General features: G+C 31.1%; 2 long non-coding RNA genes across 5 annotated transcripts; one reads left to right on the forward strand and one right to left on the reverse strand.

Moving 5' to 3' along the window:
• Positions 1 to 3,116: 3,116 nt before the first annotated feature.
• Positions 3,117 to 7,396, forward strand: LOC141451601 (uncharacterized). The gene is made up of 2 exons (XR_012456912.1): positions 3,117 to 4,152; positions 6,952 to 7,396. It is a non-coding gene; the product is annotated as an uncharacterized lncRNA (long non-coding RNA).
• LOC141451599 (uncharacterized) lies at positions 6,395 to 12,957 on the reverse strand. 4 transcript variants are annotated; one of them, XR_012456911.1, is made up of 6 exons: positions 12,729 to 12,957; positions 12,482 to 12,630; positions 12,007 to 12,159; positions 8,618 to 8,757; positions 7,752 to 7,913; positions 6,395 to 6,871 (listed from the first exon to the last, which is right to left on the reverse strand). It is a non-coding gene; the product is annotated as an uncharacterized lncRNA (long non-coding RNA). The 4 variants fall into 4 exon arrangements; XR_012456908.1 differs by having other exon boundaries at positions 12,482 to 12,885; XR_012456909.1 differs by having other exon boundaries at positions 12,007 to 12,103; positions 12,482 to 12,881.
• Between the last annotated feature and the right edge of the window lie 6,745 nt (positions 12,958 to 19,702).

Raw genomic sequence — 19,702 nt, forward strand, 5'->3', positions numbered from 1 at the left:
TTTCTAGTTTGCAAATGTTTCGGTAATTCATACTTCATACTAAGGTCAGAGATTGGTTGTAGAAATAGGGACGATCTATTTTACAATGAGGGAAGCAAAAATAATTAGAAAAGTAGAAATAGTTTCCTAATTTCACAAGAAGGCAGCTGGTTCACCATATGACAGTTAATATTAAGGCCAGTTCTAGTTTCTATAAGTAGGAAGGATCTATTTTGGAATGTAAGAAGTAAAACCCATTCGTAATAGTAGAAGTAGTCACATAATTTCACAAGGAGGCAACCGTTCCATCTTTTGCTAGTAACCATTAAGGCCAGTGCTTTGGTGTACAAATAGGGTCGATCTATTTTATAATGTAAGTAGTAAAAATAATTGGAAAAAGAAAAGAATCGTCTCTTAATTTCGCTGGTTTCGTGCAATTTCTGTAATTCATACTTAATATTACGGCCAGTGCTTATTGTAGAAATAGGGTCAATCTATTTAACAATGTAAGGAGTTAAAATAATTGGAAAAGTTGAAATCGTTTCTTAATTTCACTAGTTTGCAAATGTTTCGGTAATTCATACTTCATATTAAGTCCAGAGCTTGGTTGTAGAAATAGGGTCTATCTATTTTACAATGAGGGTAGTAAAAATAATTAGAAAAGTAGAAATAGTTTCCTAATTTCACAAGGAGGCAACCGTTCCATCTTTTGCTAGTTACCATTAAGGCCAGTGCTTTGGTGTACAAATAGGTTCGATCTATTTTATAATGTAAGTAGTAAAAATAATTGGAAAAAGAAAAGAATCGTCTCTTAATTTCGCTGGTTTCGTGCAATTTCTGTAATTCATACTTAATATTACGGCCAGTGCTTATTGTAGAAATAGGGTCAATCTATTTAACAATGTAAGGAGTTAAAATAATTGGAAAAGTTGAAATCGTTTCTTAATTTCACTAGTTTGCAAATGTTTCGGTAATTCATACTTCATATTAAGTCCAGAGCTTGGTTGTAGAAATAGGGTCTATCTATTTTACAATGAGGGTAGTAAAAATAATTAGAAAAGTAGAAATAGTTTCCTAATTTCACAAGGAGGCAACCGTTCCATCTTTTGCTAGTTACCATTAAGGCCAGTGCTTTGGTGTACAAATAGGTTCGATCTATTTTATAATGTAAGTAGTAAAAATAATTGGAAAAAGAAAAGAATCGTCTCTTAATTTCGCTGGTTTCGTGCAATTTCTGTAATTCATACTTAATATTACGGCCAGTGCTTATTGTAGAAATAGGGTCAATCTATTTAACAATGTAAGGAGTTAAAATAATTGGAAAAGTTGAATTCGTCTCTTAATTTCTAGTTTGCAAATGTTTCGGTAATTCATACTTCATATTAAGTCCAGAGCTTGGTTGTAGAAATAGGGTCTATCTATTTTATAATGTAAGTAATAAAAATAATTGGAAAAACAAGGAATCGTCTCTTAAATTCGCTGCTTTTCTGCTTTTACTGTAATTCATGCTTAATAATAAGGCCACTCTTTGTTCGTAGAAATAAGGTCGATCTATTTTATATTGTAAGCAGTAAAAATAATTGGAAAAGTTGAATTCGTCTCTTAATTTCACTGTTTGCTAATGTTTCGGTAATTGATACTTAATATTAAGGCCAGTGCTTTGGTGTAGAAATAGGGTCTATCTATTTTATGATGTAAGTAATAAAAATAATTGGAAAAACAAGGAATCGTCTCTTAAATTCGCTGCTTTTCTGCTTTTACTGTAATTCATGCTTAATAATAAGGCCACTCTTTGTTTGTAGAAATAAGGTCGATCTATTTTATATTGTAAGCAGTAAAAATAATTGGAAAAGTTGAATTCGTCTCTTAATTTTACTAGTTTGCTAATGTTTCGGTAATTTATACTTCATATTAAGTCCAGAGCTTGGTTGTAGAAATAGGGTCTATTTATTTTATAATTTAAGTAATAAAAGTAATTGGAAAAACAAGGAATCGTCTCTTAAATTCGCTGCTTTTCTGCTTTTACTGTAATTCATGCTTAATAATAAGGCCACTCTTTGTTTGTAGAAATATGGTCTATCTATTTTGAAAAACGAGAAGCAAATACCGACTGAAAAAGTGGTAATAATTTTCTATTTTCAGAAGAAGGCAGCTTTTTTAACATATGACAGTTAATATTAAGGCCAGTGGTAGATTCTGCAAGTAGGAAAGATCTATTTTGGAATGTAAGAAGTAAAAGTTTCGAAAGAAAGTTTCGAAAAAGTAGAAATAGTCACTTAATTTCTTAATAAGGCAACTTTTCCAGCTTTTGATAGATGCTATTAAGGCCAGTGCTTGGGTGTACGAATAGGGTTGATCTATTGTATAATGTAAGTACTAGCAATAATTGGAAAAATTTGAAATCGTCTCTTAATTTCGCTGGATTGCTACGGTTTCTGTAATTCATATTTAATATTAAGGGCACTGCTTAGTTGTAGAAATAAGGTCGATCTATTTTAGAATATAAGTAGTAAAAATAATTGGAAAAACAAGGAATCGTCTCTTAATTTCGCTGCTTTTCTCCTTTTGCTGTAATTCATACTTAGTTTGTTAATGTTTCGGTAAATCATACTTAATATTACGGCCAGTGATTAGTTGTAGAAATAGGGTCAATGTATTTAACAATGTAAGAAGTAAAAATAATTGGAAAAAGTAGAAATAGTTCTATAATTTCACAAGAAGACAGCTGGTTCAGCATATGACAGTTAATATTAAGGCCAGTGGTAGATTCTGCAAGTAGGAAGGATCTATTTTGGAATGTAAAAAGTAAAACCCATTCGTAAAAGTAGAAATAGTCACTTAATTTCACAATGAGGCAGCTGTTTCATCTTTTGATATTTGATTGTAGAAATAGGGTCGATCTATTTTGCAAGTGAGGAGTAAAAGCTTTTTTGAAAAGTAGGAACAGTCTCTTAATTTCTCAGTAATGCTGCTGATTCTGCATTTGTTAGTTAATATTAAGGGAAAGCTAGATGTTAAGTGTATGATCCTTCAATTTTAGAATGTAAGAAGTAATAACCATTGGAAAAAGAAAACCATTGGGTTAGTAATTTCACAGGAATGCTGCTGTTTCTGTATTTCATAGTTTATACTATGGCCAAAGCTTGGTTGTAAAAATAGGGTCCATCTATTTTATAATGTACGAAAAATATGTAGTTGGAAAAAGTAGAAATAAAAAGCGTGAACAACATACTAATATGTTGTTCGATCTTTGATAAAAGGGGAAGAGTTAATGGTATATTTAAGTATTAACTATTAAGTAACATTAATGTTTATAATAATTTCTTTTAATTTTATAATATTTCCTAGAACTTAGTAATATAATTCAGTATTTTCTGCTCAAATACTCGAAACTTAAATACATACTAGGTTTTATTAATTTTATTTCATTATTTTTCAAAAAATGAAAGTTTTATAGCTCGTTCATATTTTAAATATCACACATACACCATGTGATTTGTTGTAACCACGTATGTAACCTCCTTCGCTCAGGCAGCAAGTGTACTGTTAGTGTTACTACGTCACTAGTGGTCATAGAGTGTACAGTAACGAAACATTGCAAAATCAAGGAACCAGAATGGTTAAGAAAATAGAAAACTAATTGTTAACATTCAAATATAATTGTACCAACTAATCACCAGCAACATAAAGTTCTACTGCTAGTTAAGGAAACAATTGTAAGTGAACATCAAAATTAAAGTAAATCTTTGCAATTGTAATTTGTATAGTGAATTTTTACAGTTTTAATGACTAAATTAATTTATTATGTTTAAATGAATGCCTATCCAACCATCGAGAGATAGCCTTTTTTGTGTAGAGTGTATCTTCTAAATTATTGAAAGCCTCCAGAAATAAAATTAATATTGCACAATTGAAAGAACATTTTACTTCTTTGTTCAGTGCCCATTCGCTATGCTCGTTTGGGAATGATATTGACTCTTTGAATCAAATCTCTGTTTCTCACACTTGTATTATTCATAAATATTTTACAATAGAATTCTTAAATAATGTTTAATTCAACTTATTGAACAATCGGTAGTCAAGCCGTGAATTTTATTGGAATAGAAGTTTACAGGGCAAGCCTAACTTCTCACTCTAAAGTGCAAGAACAACTTAAGATGAATCGAGTAAAATGTAAGTTTACTATAGTTTTTCAAAAATAGAAATCAATATTTTAAATGTAGAAAATCACAATTAAATACGTTAATAGCAACGAAGCTAAAAACATGTAACTTCGCAATAGAATAATTTAGCCAGGGAATTTAATTTAACTAAAGCATATACACTTATTCTTAACCAATTACTGTTAAAAGTACAATATCATGAAGTGTAAATAATTTATTAAGATTCCAGTTGTAATTTTCTGATCATGTATAAGCTAACTGTTTATGAAATAAATAATTCAGAAACTTTGATAAAATTGTGAAATGTACATATTTTTTTTTATCGTGACTAACATCCGAAAAAATAATATTAGTTATCATTGCAGTTTAACAATTTATTCTAGAATTGTAGTTCCTTAGCATTTGAAACTTATGTGTTTGCTTGTGCTATTTATGCCACTAGACAAAAACTGAATGTGGAATCAGTTGTATTTATGAGAAAATAAGGTAACTTAAATTCAAAAATTATTGTTGACTCATACTTTTCTGGATAGTTAAGTAAAATTACCTTTTTTTTTTTTTGGAAATATAATAATTTAAAGACGTTAATTACGTAAAACAGAACTCTCAATAATTTTAAATTTTACGTCAGATTTAAAGTATTATTTTATCGTATATTTTTTTGAATTGAAGCAGTATGTTTATTTTTCTTCTTTACCTTCTAATAACATCAATTTTATTTTTTCGCTTTGTAAATAATTTTTTCGATTATCTTTCTTTTATTTAAATAATTATTCCATTTTTGTTTACGATCATTTTTATTACAAAATTATAAAAGCTATAATTATTTTAAATAATTATAAGGTGGTCTTATATAAGTCTAGAGAATCACCACCTTGTTTAAATGTGAGGGCAATGTTGTTCTATATAGATCAAGAGATTCACCAACACAGCTAAATGTGAGTACAAAATAGTTCTATTTAGGTCTAGAGAGTTAAATGTGAGTGCAAGGTAGTAATAAATAAGTCATGAGAGTCGTTAGCATGGTTAAATGTGAGGAAGTTATAAGAGTGGTTAGCATGGTTAGATACGAGTGCAAGATCGTATATATGTCATGAGAGTCGTTGGCATAGTTAAAAGTGTGGAAGTCATGAGAGTGATTAGCATGGTTAAATGTTTGGAAGTCATGTGAGTAGTTAACATGGTTAGGTACGAGTGCAAGATCGTATATATGTCATGGGAGTCGTTGGCATGGTTAAATTTATGGAAGTCATGAGAGTGATTAGCATGGTTAAATGTTTGGAAGTCATGTGAGTAGTTAACATGGTTAGGTACGAGTGCAAGATCGTATATATGTCATGGGAGTCGTTGGCATGGTTAAATTTATGGAAGTCATGAGAGTCGTTGGCATGGTTAAAAGTTTGGAAGTCATGAGAGTGGTTAGCTTGAGTAAATGTGAGGATTCATGAGAGTGGTTAGCATGGTTAGATATGAGCAAGTCATGAGAGTCATTAGCATGGTTAGAGATTTGAGTGCAAGGTCATACATATGTCATGAGAGTGGTTAGCTTGGGTAAATGTTTATTTATAAGTCATGAGAGGCGTTAGCATGGTAAAAACGGCATGGGAGCGATCTAGCGGCAGTTTGCTGAATGTTTGGTGGTTGTCATGGTGATGGGACGCGTTGTTATGGTAACATGGTCCCCAGAGGGTATATAAGAAAGTTCGTCGCGGGGGTGGGGTAGGGCGGGGAGAATAGTTGCTTTCCGACCGTCGAAGCGACAACATCTTCATAACCATTACACTACTATCATGATTCTTTATGACAGAGGTGATGACAAGAATGGCGATGGTTTTGGAGTGACGAGCGAGAGCGATATATCCCCCTGCATCACTCAAGTCGTACTGAAGAAAATTTGTTTATGTTTACGTATATATACTAGAGGTGACAGCTGTGCAATCTGGTGGTCATTTTTAGAACTACTAACTGTCAAAGTTGTTTACCTATGTAAACAACTGTCAATCTTGGCTGTTTAGTGGCGCCCTCTCACGGATTTTTTTAGAAATAATTTTTTTATTAACTTTTTTGATATTTTACGTACTCTTACGCATTTTTTTGGAACTAATATTTTATTTTAATGATATTTTGTGCTCTCTGACGTATGTAAACAGACAATCTTGCCTGTTTAGTTTCGCTCTCTGACGGATGTTTTTATAACTAATTTTTTATTAACTTTCTTGATGTTTTGCCTCCTCTGACGCATTTTTTTAGAACTAATATTTTATTTTTTAGCTTTATTATTTATATTTTGTGCTCTGACTGATTTTATAGAACTAATGTTTTATTTTAGATGTTTTTTTTATTCAAATTTCTTTTCTTTCGCTCTTATAAACTATTTTTAGTACTTCTTAATGCATTTTTTTAATTAATATATTTTTATTTTTCCCCAATAGTTTAATATTTCACTAAGTTTAGGTAAAAAATAGGTATGCAAATAAGTAGATTTTTTTTTGTAATTACAGGTTTTTGTTTATTCTACTAATAAATTATACACTTATTTTGCCTTATAAAAGTAAAGAAAATCGTTTAATTAATATGATTGTGACATAAGATCAATGCATAATACATATTATAACTAAATAATACAATACATTTTTCAATAACTGATTCTTAGCAAAAGTTGTTTCCATATTTTCATTGAATGGATGTTTTCTCAACGTCTTTTCCCAGTTTCCAGTATTGGTTGTTTTCTAGAAACAAGAGAATAATTATCAACCAAATTAACTTTTGTCCTAAAAAATTAAGTGAATAATAATTTAATTTGTTACAGGCAGACAGAAACTACGTGAAAAAAGGTTCAATTTAACAGACAAGTGTGGTTGCTACTACATTGCAATAAGAGTTTTATAAAAAAATGAATGTAATAAGAAATGTGTAGTTTAATGAAAAATAAAGAAAACTATAATAAAAAAACCTAGTGTTTAACTTTATTTCATAAACAAGTAAACCACGTAAACCACAAGTAAAACAAGTAAATTTGTTGGTATATTTAAACTGGATTGATGTTTTATGTCTTCTTTCTTGGGCTTCATTTCATGACTAGTTTTGCAGTTTTGCCCTATGGTATCACTAGGGTTTAATCTGAAAATCAATCTTATGTATTGTAATTAAAATAATTAACATGTTTACTGAGTTTTACCTAGCATTAAGAAAAACATCTGTAACAATTTATGTATATTATAAAAATTAAATAAAGAAGACTTTGATTAAACTAATGAATTGTACATTTTTTAATGAACCTAAATATTTTCATTCAATGAAAATGAAATATATTTCCAAAAAACAATACTTCCATATCAATAACATTAATTTGATTGAAAAAATATAATTCACGTAATCTACTAACATTATTACTACAAAATTATATTTAAAAAAATTATAAGCTCGACTAAAAATAGTTCTGTGAATGGAAAATTATGTAGAATGCACATGTATGTTTGATGTTGATTTTTCAATTAAATTACTGCTACCCACACTCAAAAATTAAAACTTTTTTCAGATAAAAAAAAAAATTATATGAAAAAAGTTTTAGTTTATGTTGTATCACTAATAAGTAATAGCTAAGACTACCTGAAGACCAAAAATGGAGTCCTTTGTTTAGTTTATTGTCGAAAATACAATGGATGCGATTCACTTCACCTTCATGACCTGCTGCTGGAAGGATAGAAGGACCCTTAAAAATTCATCTCAGGTAAGAGGTGAGGGTCAAAAACCCGCCCAAGGATGTCAACACTGCATGAACGAAAATATTATATTAAACCTAAGTAGGAGTAATCCGAATTTGATTCACACGATATTAATACTATATTTAAAACGTAGAATTTTTCTGTTAAACCTTTTTTCAAAAAATATTTTGAAATTTAGCTCTTAATTTTTTAAAATATAGTTTAATAACAATCAAAATGTTTACCTACCATTATAACAAGAAGATACGACACATAATTCTTAATGAACTTTCGAAATAAACCAACAGAGTTGACACGCATTAATAAATAAAAGTTTTAAGAAATTAATCTTTTTTATACCAATAAAAAACTTCAAAAATATATTTTATTTTATTGTCAATTAGGTTTATTTGTCTAAAAAATAATTAATTCTTCACATATTTCTATTTTTAAATAAACTAAAAACTTTTTTTAATGAAATTTAAGTTCATAAATAAGTTGGAATGCAATTAAGAAAAAATTATTATTATTATTAAAAAAAATGTTTAAATTGGCTGAATATGAGTTTCATTTGATCAAAAATGCTGTAGCATTCATGTACGTATATATGAATATACTTTCAATAACGTTGAATATTTATATTAAACTTCAACTTTTACTCTATGAAATTGGATACATACTTATGCCAATTCAAAGAAAAAGATTAATATCATAAAAAAGGTTTTAGTTCATGATAATTAATCGAACGTACTAAATAATGGATAACATTACCTGAAGAACATTTCCTCAGCCCAAGTGGATTTCCATGACTTCTTCAATCTTCAGAATAGAATAGATGAGAATCATCCAACATTTTAGCTAACTTGCTGTTGTGTTTATACTGGTAGTTTTCCAATGAACGCTGAGTATTACTGTAAATTAGCAAAAAGAGAGCCAATGGATGAAAGCACTGCATAACAAATACAGAAAATAAAAATACAATAACAGTTTTCATTAAATTCACACTGATTGAATTATTGTAGAAATCAAGTTTTATTTCAGTTAAACTAAATCTATCTTAGTGTTCAATTTATCCTTGACTGGTTTTGAACTTTCATCTATCAACTTAATTTAACTATCGAAACTGATTAATCAGTTTGGTGAAGATTTCGGTAAACACGACGTTGTCGTAACTCACTGCACTTGCTGACTAAGTAAGGAAGATTATATGGTGGTTATGTGTGCCATTCAAGATAATTAACCGTGAAAAAATTTGTAAAAATAATTAAATAAAAATAAATGAAACCTAGTATTTATTAAAGAGTTCTGAACATTCAGTGCATTTATCATGTGTTCAATTTTCAAAATTAAAATTGTATTCTATTCTGGTGGGAGGGGGGGGGTACAAATTTGAGCATGAGCACGGTACTATACTTATTTCATTTGATCTAGGAAATAATTATCATTTAATGAAAGCCTCGAGTGTTATTGTTCCAATTAGTCCCAAAAGTTTCTTCCTTTAGTATTTATAAGCTCTTCTATGAGTGCTATTTTGGCTTTTATATAAAGAATTCAATAAATAATGCTGAGAAAAACTACAAATAGGTGAATTTGTTACTGGAGATAATTCAGGAATCTCTGTTTCAAATAATGTGATCACGGAGCTAATAAACCACTATAACATGAAAGAAAATCATTAGTCAATCAATCAATCATTTTATTTGCACAAAAGAATACATCTTTATGGCATGGAGTTGAGGTCACAATATTTACAAAAAATAAAACAGAAATCAATATCCATCTATGTATAGGTTAACTCAAAAAATAAAAACCAAAAAAGGGTTTAAATTAAAATTACAACATAAATAAATAAATAAAAAATTGAAATTATATAACCTTAAATTAAACTTAATTTCTACTATAAAAAATTCAAAATCTAAGAAACAGAAAAAAAAACATTCATCTTTTAATTAGGCCGAATAGTTTAAATATAATTTTCTTTCTTTTAAACATATGATGCTATACAAAAAAATATGTTCAAGTTTAATTACATTATCAATGTTTAACAGATTTTCGAAACATTCAACTGGGGCATTTAACCTTAAAACATATTGAACCAAATATTTGTCTCTTTGAGCGGAGAATTTTGGGCATTCAAAAAGAAAATGAAACAAATCATCAGCAACTTTTAGCAAACACAGCAAGCAAATATTTGTAGGGTTAAATTCGTATCTTTCTTTATTAAATAAAATTCTACCTAATTTTTTACCCATTAGACGCATTTGTGCGATTAATCTTATTTTTTCTATATTCGAATTCAATAAGAGGTAATTTTCTGTAGAGCCAAACGAACAAATATTTCTAAAAAATACACTGAAGGAAGAATTGTTTACAAAATCAATATCTTTACTAAAAAAGTGGTTATCGAATGCTTGAATTATGTCGTTTACATGGTGAAAAAAGTACGAGACATTGCTATTTAATAATAAATGGTCAAAACTGATCGTGGAAAGGGCAGACTTCAAGACTGAGAACCAATTAAATGGCAGGACGAAATTTTTTTCAATTTGCATTAATCTCAGTAAACATTTTGCTGGTAGCCTATCATCCGCCATATTCAGAAGGGTGCCATACCAACTTAGCATACGTTTGACGACTTTAAGCTTTATATGTCTCCGACCTATTTCCAGTCTGATGAACGCACTTGGAGAGGTAGTCTCAAAACTGCTTTAAAAAAAGCCATCTGCGCACGCTCCAAATCGTCGGAGTATGGGTAGCCCCAAATTTCCGAACAATTTAGCAACACACTCTCTGCCATTGACTCGTAAAGAAGGCATTTAGCCTCCCAGCTTTCAGAATGCGTTTTCTTCAGGAGATCCAAAACAGAAGAATTGGCGGCCTTAAATTTAGTGAGGTGATATTTGGCAGCAGTGTTAAATTTGCCCGAAGAAGAGAAAGGGACACCCAAATACGTGTAATTGCCTTTTACTTCGACTTTACTATTGTTGAATAGGAAATCTTTCATCTTTGGAAGACGGCCTCCTTTATGGAACATAACAATCACTGTTTTACTGGTGTTCACTACCAATGAATTAATTTCACAATACTCTGAAAATCATTAGTTTGGTATAATTATGACACCAGTGGTGTCATTCTTGTTCATGAATTAATTTGTAGAGGTACTAATATCATTAGAACATTGCGAAATAGGAGGAGACATAAACCGAAACATGTCCAAGAGGAAAAATTAATGAAAGGAGAAAGATACTGAATTTCCAAAAGAATGATGGAAATGTTGTTGTTGGAAAATAGAATAAATTAAAACTCGAAATTACGAAAAGACTGAGTACCATTACTGAATATAATACCGCAAAATCTTATGTAGATGTAAATTGCCCACAATCCCTAACTAACTTATCAAAACCAGCAAAAGAGAGTGAGCTGTACTATTTGTTGACAGATGATTACCAATAAATCAGGGTCATCAACAGCTCAGAAGTCTGTGAAAAACGTTTCACGAAATGTGATTCACGTGTTTAATTTTATATGGATGCCACAATTCACCGTCTAGGAATTAGAGATCCTAAAAAAGAAAAAACAAGGAGAATCTAGTCTAGTTTTAGTAGAAACTCTTTACTTTGAACTTCCTGAGTTCGTTTTTAATGTCTGGGTTAGATCGTACAAATCACGTCGGCTAGTTTGACTAGAAATGCCTCCTTTTTAACTTGCGGAGTTCGATGTTCTCCCCAGGATTGGATCATACACAAGTTGGGCCAGATTTGAAAATATTAGTTTATATAAAGGGAAGAAAATGGGATATCTTGTTTACTTTTACTAGCTCTCCCTTATTTTTAATATGCAGTGTTCGATTTTCACATCAGGATACGATCACGCACATTAGGTCGCCTAGTTTTGGAAGTAGAAGAACAGTAAATACGGTGAAAAATGGAAATTCTTGTCTAGTTTTACTAGATATTCCTTATTTTTAACTTCGAGTTCAATTTTATGACGGAATCGTGGCATACACATCACATGGTCTAGTTTAGGAATTTGAAGTTAAAATCATTGCACTTACTAGGTATCAAATCTATTGTTATATACTTTATTATTTATCTTTAGTCAATACGACATAATATCTTAACTGAGGAACAACACGCTGTAAGCTAAAAACATGTACTTACTGTTGCTGTAGGAGTTAAAATGTGTTACACTGGATAAAATGTCATCAACCCAGCCATCTGAATTGAACTAGTTCAGCATTGCCACATTTTAATGGTTCTAGGACGTATTAAACTTTACATTATTAATTTAAATTTCATGGAGATTACTCTCCCCTATAAATGAGAATAATGTGAATATTTACGTGGAAGTTCATAATTCCCAAATACATAATCGTAATTAGCAATTTACTTTAACAGTAATAAAGACGACCAAAAATTATTAACATGTTACGAACTAAATCTACCTACTTATGACCGTTGAAACATTTTTATGAAACAAAATAATGAAGACTAAAATAAACTTTTTAAAATTACATGCGTACACTTGAAATGCATCTATTATCAACTGTCTTGGAAACATGTCATTTTCATAAACACTTCTAATCACATCAACTTGTGATTAGAAATAAAAGTATACACAAAAAATGTTGCTTACCTGCAAGAAGTCCTTAATGCAGTAATGGTGCAAAAAAAAGTTTTATAGTTTCCTAGGAAGTTATCGCTTAATGCAAATAGATAATACAATCAGATTTCTAAGGTAAGTAAAGTTCTCCCTGACTTAGTTACAGCAGCATAAACTTAAAACTATCAGTCATAAATAAAAAAACATCAAATTATGAGGTTAACAGTGAATTTTAAACATGGAATCTTTTTAAAGGAAACATTCTTTTTAAAATACTGACGATATAAAATGTTTATCAACGTGGGTGAAGAACATTTATTAAATAAAGAATTTATTACTGTTGCATGTTATAGAGAATATTTGCACAAATCCGCATAACCTTTTTACCCCACTGCCTTACCGGACAATTATTTCGTTAAGAGGTTATTTAATGTTTATTTTAATAGTGTCAAAGTACATGTTCATGCTACCTAGCGGTAACCATTGGAACTAGTTCCTTTGTAATTTCATCTTAGTCTAAGCTATTACCGCTAGATAGCATTGCCACGACCTATAAGGACTTCAATTTCTGATTTATTCTTTGATTTGAATAGAGCAAATACCAAAATAACATATTTATAAATTCCACTCTCTTCACAAGTTATGTATAATAGAACTAACCAACCTTATAAACTATTTTAGTAATTATGGGACCTTTAATATTGGTACAACAAACGAGGAAAATTCCAAATAAATATCCATAAGATGTATTGATATTTCACCAATTACAAGTAACGTAACTAAAATTTCCATGAGTAAATCAATAAAAACTAACGATTTTTATAAGAAGCTGAAGATGTGGAGTAAAAGGTTGTCAACAAATCTAACGTTGTTCCTCAGCCATGCTAATCCATTGTATCCATCAATCAACAGTAAGACTTCAAGCTTCTGCAATTACTTTATGATAATATGAAAATACATTGAAGGTGATAATAGATTAGCTAAAGGTGACTTCGTACTTAAATTTACTGTTGTCAAACTTTTATCGGATGACAATATCAATTTACTACCTACTCTTTACTATTATTTTTGTCTTACCATTACCACAGGAAGAATTCGCAATCCTTTCTAGAACAAAGCGACTCAACCTATCTTTTAGATTATTCAATATAGCGTTTTACATTTATTTATTTTTAAATGGGTCTAATATTCAATAAAAACCAGCTGTAATTAAAGTAAGTAAAGAAGAATTCCCAAACTAAATTTTGTTTTTTCAGCTCTTGAAGCATTGCTCTTATTGAACACTAGAATAACTGCAAGTAGATTACTGAAACAAAACAGCATTTACAACGAAATAATGAAGGTGCTCCAGATTACCATACAATAACCAGAAATAAATTTAGTTTCGTGGATGCACTAATAAGTATACACCAACGAATTCTGGTGGGAGTATTCACAAATTTCTCTCGTCACAACTATCGTATTTATTAAATTTTCTTTAAATATACTATTTCTACTAAAATATAATATGAATTAATTCTTTCTAATGTTCTAGATTAACATCTACAAAGCTATATCCATTGAAATCTAAACAATAAGAAGAGAGTACAAAGGTTTGAAATTTGAAAGAACTTGAAAACCGCCTAAATTCAACCTTCTATATCTCATTAACCATTATCACTAAAACAATGTTTATACCAGTTATAAAGCTAACTTTTCTCTACAATTCAGTAAAGAAATCATTTAAATCTAAAGAATACGAAGAGAGTATGAAGGTAATAAATTTTAATGAATTTGAAGACTACCAAAATTCAACCTTCTTCATTATAACCCTTATACCCTTATCTGCTACATTAAAGAATGCTTTTAGTTACGGTTCTCAAAGAATCCCCAAAAACGATATTTTGAAAAAACGTAAATAGCAAAATTAATAAACTGCGATTACAATACTGCTTAAGAGAATCTATTACACCTGGGTTGCTGCAAATAATTTACATTTATAAAGGAGGATTTGCCCTATACTATAATGAAAATTTGGGAATTTTATCTTAATAGAAAATGAGAAAAAAAAAATTGTAAAACTTACGTGTTTTTCAACGTTACTCTTTTTCGTGCACTTTTTGACGATCAATCCTTATGCAACTGTCCTGCCGGACAGTTTTAATGTAAAGGATAGGACCTCACATTATCCGGCAATAGAACGTTAAAGCGGAGCTTATCCAATTTTTAAGTAGCCCTTAATCGAATTTTTACATTTCCGTTGTAGATCAACTGAAGTACGCTGTAGCTGCTTGGAAAGTTTAAAGAAAAACGTTTGAGCTATGTTTGAAAAACGTGAAAAAAAAGGATAAACCTATTTGGTAAAAGATACATCCGGTAAATACCATTTTGATCGCTAAGTTCAAGTTGGGTAACTTGTCAGAATCAAATTGTAAAATAAGGTTTGGTTTCTGCCACTTTTTACATTTTTAAGATAATTTGTTGACGTCCTCATCGATTCATGCACACTTTTCGGGTTACAGATTTTATAAAAATTTTCGGGAATGATTTTGACAAACCGCCTAAACGCAGATGATTCTCCTGCTGCTGGAGGGATCTTAAATACTTATAGGTATCAATACCTCAGTGCATCACAAACCATTGGACTGTTTCCAGATCCAATGGCTGCAAATGCTAAAATTTGAGGTTATTCTCGGTACTGGCTTTGTTAGCCTGCTCATAAGAGCAGTTTACCGGGGGGCACCACGAGGAGGTAGAGCTCAGCTTTCTGCCCCCCACAAAAAACCATTCTTGCCTAACCGAATTCCAGCCAGTTTTGACCCTGTATAGTGCAGGGTAGCAAAGTCAACAATGTGACATGCATTACCTGCGAAGTATCAAGGTGAAAACCAGCGATTAAGGAATACGATTAACCGGGGTTAACCGCGAAATTATTGAGGGGATTTTGGCATGAATGGTGGAATACGGGATAAGTCGCGTTTGGGAATTTATAGAAAAGGAGGACAAAAACAACCAAGAATACAACTACCAACCACTGAAAAGACAAAACAACAAAAGAATAAAACAACCCCTGAGAAGTTTAAAATATGTACTGCATAACAAATCAATATTTAAAATAATCATTCCTATAATCCATCATCCTTAAAGTTCATCTATCCATCTAATCTCGGTCATCAATCCCTCTAAATCAGTTCATCTATTCCGCTAATCGAGGTCAAATCCAATACATCTCACCATCACCTATCTCTCAAATCTAGATCATCTCTCTATCATCTATCTCTCTAATCCATTCATCTCTCTTTTCGCTATATCTATCCATGTATTCCAGATTATCTTTATTTGGTCTTCATCAAAATTTAGCTATCCATTAATGAAGTTTGCATATTCCTCCCATTAGCAGCAGTAAATCCCTCTTGAGTTTTTTTATTCAATAATCCGGAGCTGATTAACATGTTCTATCGTTCAAACTTCAAATTTAAGTGAATGCAATGTAATGTGTGACTAAATGTCTGCTTCAATATTACACACTCACACACTTAACTGGAATTCAATATGCATTGACAAAAATTCAAAACTAAATATCGCTTCGACCATTGCACTGAGTTTTGTGTATGAACTCCCAAATATCTCTCTAATACCCACTAATTCCCCAATCATTCTACACTTTATTAGAACACTTACAGGAAGTGACAAATCATTGAAATGGGAAAAGATTATCCTCACATAACACGCAGATAGAGAGCAATATTTAGCTAACAGGGATGCAGATCTGCAGCCATGAATGTGGGCATTAATAAAGTTTTCTTTTCGTAGAACAAACATGAACTTTCACAATAAATGCACGAAATACAGAAACCATAGGAGTAAAAAGATTATATAAACTCGATTTCCAAACCTGAACACATTATTAAATTATGTACACAAGAAAAAACAACAATTACGTATTTCTAATTTCTGAAGCAGCAAGTCTCCCGAGTGTGCGCGTAAAGACTTTCAGTTGGAATATGTAGAAATTTCTACAGACTGAGTAAAATGGCCAATCTAACATAAAAATATTAGGAGTGATCTTTTTTTATACATTTGAAAACCAAAATCGATAATCACAATCAGACTAAAGCATCTACCAATTCTTTTAAATAAAACTTTAAAGCATTTTTCCCTATATGCCTTCTTATGCCGGGTCTATAAGAACACGAGCTCACGCGGTATACGGAAAGGAAGATCGTAGAACGGCATAAACGATTTTGTTACAGGCAACAATTACGCATTTGCAATATACGATCGACGCGCTTGCGTTTGATATAAAAAAAAACCGACGGTAATCGTATTCGAAATTATTTGAAGCGTCACGACGATATAGAAACCGACGGAAACTATTCGTACGTTAGGGAACCGCCGTTTTCCCTGAAGACCCAGTTTTAGAAAGACTTCTTTTTTTCATTCTTTTATAATCAATCCCAGACAAGGTTCTCACAGACTTATCAGGAGTTATAAAACGGTAAATCAGATCAAGATAAGTTAAAAAACGTTTTTGTAAACTTATCTCTACTGATAACCTTCATTCTTAACCCACCTTTGAGAGAAACCTTAGATATACACAAGACTTCTCACTTTAGAAACACAGTTTACTTCATTTCTTAAATAGAGTCTGCATAGATCCCATTTCTCATTTTTACACAGCATTGAAGCAAGATGATGCATCACTCACCATATTTCTCATAAAGCTTGTAAAACTTATTCAGTATCCCACCCGCTACCATAGTAACAAAAGCAAACAAATAAAGATCTATTTTGGGGAAGTTCAATTGATTCTGTTAAATTCCCGGATATATAAAAGAATACTTTACGTCAAAATCAGTACATATTTGCTTAGAAACTAAATTTGTTTGGGCATCAGCCCATGATTGAGCTACAGTAACCGCTTATAATTAAATTATTTATAGCTCCTTGAAAAATGAATACAACCATCAATATTCCAAAAAAAGTCTATTAAAAGAAAAGAACAGTGCTTAAAACTTCTCGTAGTTACCAGTTATCCGATTATCAAATAATTTTAGACAACGCTGACAGCAAAGAAACAAAACAAAAATGGCACTGATATTTTGAGTTGTATTCTACCCTCAACACCAAACTGGAACATTTTGTTCTGAACTTCGGATTCAAAATACTTCTTCCATTAAATCAAGAAATACGATTCCAAATACATTGTTTTTTCTAAATTCCTAACAACAAACAACATCTACTTCTGTCTTTTAGCTAATAATCCAATATCCATCTTCTTCTTTTTTTTCTTACTTCTAACAAACTTGAAGACCCTGTAAACGAGGTAACTCAGGCTGGCTGCAGTCCAACTTCTGCAGTTACCTCATTACAGGACTGTTGTTTTGTTAGCAGCTTTAAAAAATGCTATTGGAATTTCGTAGCGTAGACTATGAAATGAGGTAGATTGTTCTGGTGGTGTAGTTTAAGTAAGATGTATTTGCAACCTTTTTAGGCAACACGTTAGCAACACTTAATATATATTAAAAATAATATATATATTATGTGGTCGCCACAATTTTGCTTATTCAATTCAATTAAACACCGAAAAGAAAAATGGAATCATAATTTCAAATTAATAGAAGAGATTTGGAATCCTCAGCCTGACAATGTTTATTTGATGGAGAGAGTTAATTCTGAAATTTTCTGAGCACCTTTCTGCCACTAGTGATCTACAAAAATGATTTAGTTTCTTATATTTATCGGATTAAATTAGTTGTAATAATTTAACTTCGATATAGGAATAGATCTTAATTTACTCGTAAGCTATTTGTTCCGTGTAGAAAGCGATGGATATAAAGCTCTAAAGTCGAATGATGAGAAATGGAATCAAACTTGCTCAATTGAGCTGTTTAAAAAAAAGTCGGACCTCAAGCTGGCTCGATATCATAGAACTGGGTTTGAAATTGAGAAAATCTGTTACATACCTTGGTTCCTGCTCAACACTGTGAGGTAAGGAACGGCTAAAGTACCGTTCTATTATTTCCCATAAGTCAATGAACCTTTATATTGCAAAATGAAATTAAAGACTTCTTCCTCCAATTTAAGATGACAAATAGAAAAAAAAATGCTGCAGTGTTTTGTGTTTAAAAGAAAAGATTGAACTTTTAGTCTGAAAGCAACTATAAGTTTGGCTTAATGCTGAAAAAGATCACATCTTACACATTTATGTAGGGAAGGCCTACTCAGAACTTACGAAATCTAAACACATTCACTTAGAAATTGAAACAAGTCACATAACGCATTGTTTGAAGGTGAGGTTCGGAAACTTAGAACATGTTAAACAGTCCCAAATTATTGAAGAAAAATCGAAGTTTTATTACTAATGGAGATTTATGCAAAAACATCAAACTTGAATTATCCCTGGCCAGCCATGAGAGCCTCTCCAGAGAAGTAGAAAATAGTTTCGAAGATCCATATGTTTTTTAATTGACAGAAGAATTTTGTTTCGAGGATTGTCGATGTCAAAATTAGCACTGACCTGATGGAAGAAGGAGACTTCAGAATGGTTTAGACCATGTTACGGAAGCTGATTATGTTAACTATTTAGTGTCTCCTTTCTATTGGCTTCCTCTTGAGTGGCTTCGGAAGGAACAATAGGGGCTTCAAAATGAATTCCAATATCCACAAAACTAAACTAATTCCTGTATACGTATTCACGTTAAGATATGAGTCGGATAGTTAATCTACCTCTATAACCTTTCAACACTTATAACTATAAATGGTCATTTATTTTGGTCCTGTTTTTGCTTCCCAAATTTAGGGTATAATTTCTCGCTTGGGCAGGATAGTTCCTTATCTGCTGACTTTCTCCTTTTGATACCATCAAAAACATATCTGCTTCAAACCAACAAATTAAATGCCATCAAAGAATTTAACTTTATTTCTAATTGAAAAGTGAATTCATCTTAGAATGTAGTTATGAGAAATGTTGTTACATTGTGTGATCGTTAAGGACTGATATGGTGTCAGGGTAACAGCAAAAGGCTGGTTGTTTGGCACCTGAAAACCCTAACTAAAAAGCTAATTGTAAACTTTTGAAAACGTATTGATTTTTCCTTAAATCTCTTACTGTAAAAAAAATACCAAAAAAAAAAGGTGAAAATGGCTGCCAGAGTCTTAAGAGTGTGTTTGGAGCGGCGAGCGATATGGCCCTACATAAGTCTTGAGAGTCACCAGGATGGTTAAAAGTGGGTGAAGGTGGTCCTATATAAGTTTTGTGAGTCACCAATGTGA

This window comes from Rhodnius prolixus, unplaced genomic scaffold (genome assembly GCF_049639745.1).
Source record: "Rhodnius prolixus isolate KJV_2025 unplaced genomic scaffold, Rpr scaffold_14, whole genome shotgun sequence".
In the NCBI taxonomy this organism is placed as follows: Eukaryota; Metazoa; Arthropoda; class Insecta; order Hemiptera; family Reduviidae; genus Rhodnius; species Rhodnius prolixus.